The 5,553-nt window shown below is 34.1% G+C and overlaps 1 pseudogene; it reads left to right on the top strand.

Moving 5' to 3' along the window:
• The first annotated feature begins 3,602 nt into the window (after positions 1-3,602).
• On the top strand, positions 3,603-3,721 carry LOC120608405 (uncharacterized; annotated as a pseudogene).
• Positions 3,722-5,553: the final 1,832 nt, after the last annotated feature.

The raw sequence follows: 5,553 nt of genomic DNA, 5'->3' as shown, positions 1-5,553 counted from the left end.
CAGGTAATGCAGTCTTTCTCAGAATGGATCTCATGCAAGTCTCTGACCCATCGCCGTTGTCCCGGGTGTGTCCACAGGTCAGAAAGCCAGTGTGCATGTCCTTCAAAGGGATATCTAGGGATTCAGTCTCCATCCATCTCACCTAGATGGCTGGAATCCCCTCTGGTTTCTCCAATCGGAGTTATTGGAATCTCCTCTTCCCTGGACTGGGACCCTGGGCTAAAGAATCCCCGAATGAGACCAGGACCCTCGCCCTCTCCAAGAGAGCCTCTGCAGCCTTGCTCTCTTCCTGATGATCCTCCACCACCCGCGGGTACGGGCCCAGCTGGATTCACAACTTTGCCCCTACTACTGGCTTCAATGCGACTCCTTTATATTATCAGTGTAGGTGTTATGATCAGCTGGACTTCAAGTGATTCTCCATGTTGATTATTGTATAATTTGGTTGTAATTTCAATGCGGACCTGGGAGGAGATGCACCCTCCTTTTACCTAGTCCGCCATCTTCCCAACTCCTCTAATTCTGTTTATTTTTATAAAATCAGTAGTAATGTCCTCATTTTCATTTCTGATTTTAGTTATTTGAGTCCTCTTTCTATTTTTCTTATTCAATCTAACTTAAGGTTTGTCAATTTTGTTAGTCTTTTAAAATAACCAACTACAGATTTTTTTTTCTATTCTTTATTTTATTTACTTCTCCTTTAATCTTTGTCATTTGCTTCTTTCTGGTATTGAGCTTAGTTTCTTTTTCTTTTTCTAGTTTTTGAGGTGTAAAATTGGGTTCTTTATTTGAGATCTTCCTTGTATTTTGATATAAGTGTTTACAGCTACAAATTTTCCTCTTACCACTGCTTTCAATGCATCCCATTAGCTTAGGTATGTTATATTTTTTATTTTTATTTGTCTCAAGATTGTCTAATTTACCTTTTGGATTATTCTTTGATTTATTGGCTGTTCAAAAGTGTTTTTGATAAATTTCTATATATTTGTAAATTTTCCAGTTTATTTTTTAATTTTTTTATTGACATATTTTTTCTCAATTTTTCAATTACTGTTGGCATATAATATTATATTAATTTCAGATGTGCAACATAGTAATTAGACATTTATATAACTTATGAAATGATCACCCCAATAAATTTAGTACCCATCTGACACCATACATACTTATTACAACATTAGTGACTGTATTCCGTTATAGTTTACAACCCCATGATTATGTCATAACTACCAATTTGTACTTATTAATCCCTTCCCCTTTTTACCAACTTTCTTCCAATGTGACAACCATCAAAATGTTCTCTGTATCTATGTGTTTGTTTCTGTTTTGTTTATTTTATTCTTTAGATTCCACATGTAAGTGAAATCATACAGCATTTGTCTTTCTCTGTTTTACTCCACTCAGCACAATACCCTCTAGGTCCAGCCATGTTGTTGCAGGTGACAATATTTTATTCTTTTTTTATGGCTGAGTAATATTACATTGCATATATGTACTATCTCTTCTTTATCAGTTCATCCATTGATGGACACCCAGGTGGCCTCCATAGCTTAGCTATTATAAATAATGCTGCAATGATCATATAGATTCACATGTTCCTTTGAAGTAGTGTTTTGGGTTTCTTTCTATATCCAAAGTGGGATTACTGGGTCCTTCTTTGTCTCTAGTTATAGTTTTTATTTTAAAGTCTATTCTCTCTTGTATGGTTGGGTATTGTTACTACAGCTTTTTGTTAGTTTGTTTTTGTTTTCATTTCAATATAATCTTTCATGTCTTTACTTTCAATCTGTGTGTCTTTCAATCTGAAGTGAGTTTCTTGTAGGCAGCATTAGAAAGGGCCTTGTTTTCTTATCCATTCAACCAACCTATGTTTTTTTTTCTTTTTTTTAAGTAAAATTATTGGGTGAAATTGGTTAATAAAAGCAAATAGGCTTCAAGTGTACAATTCGATAATATGTAACATGTATATTGCATTGTGTGTCTACCACCCAAAGTTAAATTCCCTTCTGCCACCAAATATTTGGCCTCACCTTACCCTTATCTACCTCCCACTTATCCCTCTGGTAACCACGAATCCACTGTTAGTGTCCACGAGTCTCTGCTCGTTCGTCATGTTTGTTATTTTTAGCTTATGTGAGTGAAATCATATGGTTCACGAATTTTTCTGTCTGACTTATTTTGCTTAGCATAATAATCTCAAAATCCATCCATATTCTTACAAATGGCAGTATTTCATCTTTTCTTATAGCCGAGTAATATTTCATTGTATATATGTACAACATCTGCTTAATCCAATCATTTATTGAAGGGCACTTTGGTTTTCAGGTTATGGACTCTATGAACAATGCTGCTATGAAAATTAGGGGTGCATATATCTTTGCAGATAAATGTTTTTAAGTTTATTGGCTAAATACCCAGAAGAGGGATTACTGTGTCATATAGTAATTCTATTCTTAGTTTTTTGAGGAACTTCCATACTGTTTTCCATAGTGGCTGTACCAATTCACATTCCTACCAGCAGCATTTAAGGGGGCCTTTTTCTCCACAGCCTCTCCAACAATTAATATTATTCGTTCTGTTGATGATAGCCATTCTCACAGATGTGAGATAACTCATTGTAGTTTTGATTTGCATTTCCCTAATAGTTAGTGAAGTTGAGCATCTTTTCATGTGTCTGTTGGCCATTTGTATGTCTTCTTGGGAAAACTATCTGCTCAGATCTTCTGCCCATTTTTAAATTGGATTTTTTTTATTGTTGAGTTCTTTGAGTTCTTTGCATATTTTGAATAGTAAGCCCTTATTGGAAATGTTGTTTGAAAATATATTCTCCCATTCACATAGTTGCCTGTTTGTCTTGGTGATGGTTTCTTTTGCTGTGCAGAAGCTTTTTAGTTTGATATAGTCCCGTTTACTTATTTTACTTTGACTTCCCTTGCCTTTGAGGTCAAATTCATAAAATCCTCTGTAAATCCAAGATTCACGAGTTAAGTACCTATGTCTTCTTTTATGCATTTTATTGTTTCAGGTGTAATATTCAGCATTTTGATCCATTTTGAGTTAATTTTGGTATATGGCAATAGAAAGCAGTCTAATTTCATTCTTTTGCATGTGTCTTTTCAATTTTCTCAGCACCATTTATTGAGGAGACTTTTATTTCTCCATTGTGTTTTTGGCTCCTTTGTCGAAAATTATTTGCCCATATATATGGGGGTTTAATTCTGGACTGTCAATTCTGTTCCATTGGTCTGTGTATTTATTTTTTCTACTGATACCAGGCTTTTTAAATTATTGAAGTTTTGAAGTACAATTTGAAGTCATGCAGAATGATACCACCAGTCTTGTTCTTTTTTTCTCAGGATAGCTTTGTCAATTCATGGTCTTTGGTGCTTCCATACAAATCTGATAATTTTTTGTTGTTTCCTTAAAGAATGCCATTGGGATTTTGATGGGGATTGCATTAAATTTGTATAATGATTTAGGTAATGAGGTCATTTTAACTATGTTGATTCTTCTAACCAATGAACACAGAATATCTTTCTTTTTTGTGTGTGCCTTGTTCAATTTCTTTTAACAATGTCATAATTTTCAGTGTATAGCTTCTTGTCTACGTCCATGCCACCCTGAACATGCCCAATCTTGTCTGATCTTGGAAGCTATGCAAGGTTGGGCCTCATTAGTACTTGGATGGGAGACCACCTAGGAAGACCAAGTGCTGTAGGTGTAAAAAAAAAAAAAAAAAAATTACATTCTCAGTGTATAGTTTCTTCATATGATTTGTTAGGCTTATTCATAGGTATTTTTCTTTTTGTTGCAATTGAGAAAGGAATTGCTTTTTTCATTTCTTTTTCTGAAAATGCATTGTTAGAGTATAAGAACATTATGGATTTTGTACATTGCTATTTATCCTGAAACATTACTATATTTGTTTATTATTTCTAATAGTTTTTTTTTCAAATCTTTAGTGTTTTCTACATAGCGAATCACATCTGCAAAAAGTGACAATTTGACTTCCTCATTCCCCATTTAGATGTCTTTTACTTCTTTCTCTTGCCTGATTGCTCTAGCTAGGAATTCTAATACTATATTGAATAATAGTGTTGATAGTAGACAGCCTTGTCTTGTTCCTGATTTCAGAGGGAAGGTTTTTGGTTTTTATCCATTAAGTATGGAATTAGCTGAGGGTTTGTCATATATAGCCTTTACTATGCTGGGGTACTTTCCTTCTATACCCATTTCATTAAGTGTTTGAATCATAAATGGATGTTGTCAAAGGCTTTTTCAGCATCTGTTGATAAGATCTTCTTCTTCTTCTTCTTCTTCTTCTTCTTCTTCTTCTTCTTCTTCTTCTTCTATTTTCTTCCATAACTTCTTCTGCTATTTCTTCTTCTATTTCTTCTTCGGCTTCTTCTTCTTCAGCTATATCTCACTCCTCCATCTCCTCCTCCCTCCTCCTCACTCTCCTCTTCTTCCCTCCTCAACCTTCTTCTTCCCTGCACTTTTCCTTCTCTTTCTCATGCTACTCCCTATTCTCCATGATAAGCATTAAGCTACTTCCTATCTTTCTCCTTCTCTTTCTCCTTCTCCTTCTCCTTCTCCTTCTCCTACTTTTTCTGAAAGAAGTTCCTTTAATATTTCTTGTAATACTGGTTTGATGAACTGGTGTTGATGAATTCCTTTAGTTTTTTTGTTTTTAGTTTTTTGTTTTGTTTTGTTTTGTTTTGTTTTTATATAAGAAGTTCTTTATCTGTCCTTCATTCTAAATGACAGTTTTGCTAGTTGTAGGCCCTTGCTTTTCATCACTTTGAATATTTTATGTCAATTTCTTCAGACCTGCAAAATTTCTGTTGAGAAATCAGCTGAAAGTCTTATAAAAGGTCCCTTGTAGGTAACTAATTGCATTTCTCTTGCTACTTTTCAGATTTTCTCTTTGTCTTTAACCTTTGGCATTTTACTTGTGATGTGTCTTGGTATGATCCTTTTTTAGGTTCATTTGCTTGTTATTCTCTGTGTTTTATGGATTTGTATGTCACTCTCTTCACTGGGTTAGGAAACTTTTCAATGATTATGTCTTCAAATAAGTTTTCAATTCCTTGTTCTCTCTCTTCTCCTTCTGGTACACTTATGATGTGAATGTTGGTATCCTTGATGATGTCTCAGAGGCCACTTAAACTATCCTCATTTTTTTTTAATTCTTTTTTCTTGTTGCTGTTCTGATTGGCTGTTTTCTGTTATCTTATCTTCTAAATTGGTAATTTGATCCTCTGCTTCATCTAATCTACTGTTGATTTCCTCTAATGTATTCTTCATTTCAGTTATTGTCTTCTTCATTTCTGATCAGATAAATCCTGCTTTATGTTTTCTATCTCTGTTAAATTTCTCATTGAGTTCATCTACTCTTTCCCTACATTCATTGAGCATCCTGAAAACCAGTGTTTCGAAATCTGCATCTGGCAGATTGCTTGTCTCCATTTTGTTTAGTTTTATTTTTTCTGGAGTTTTTCTGTTTTGTTTTTTTTTTTTCATTTAGAACATATTTCTTTGTCTTCCTATTTT

This window comes from Pteropus medius, unplaced genomic scaffold (genome assembly GCF_902729225.1).
Source record: "Pteropus medius unplaced genomic scaffold, Ma_sr-lr_union100, whole genome shotgun sequence".
NCBI lineage: Eukaryota > Metazoa > Chordata > Mammalia > Chiroptera > Pteropodidae > Pteropus > Pteropus medius.
Note: the sequence above shows the minus strand (reverse complement) of the source record. Positions and strands in the feature narration are given on the sequence as shown.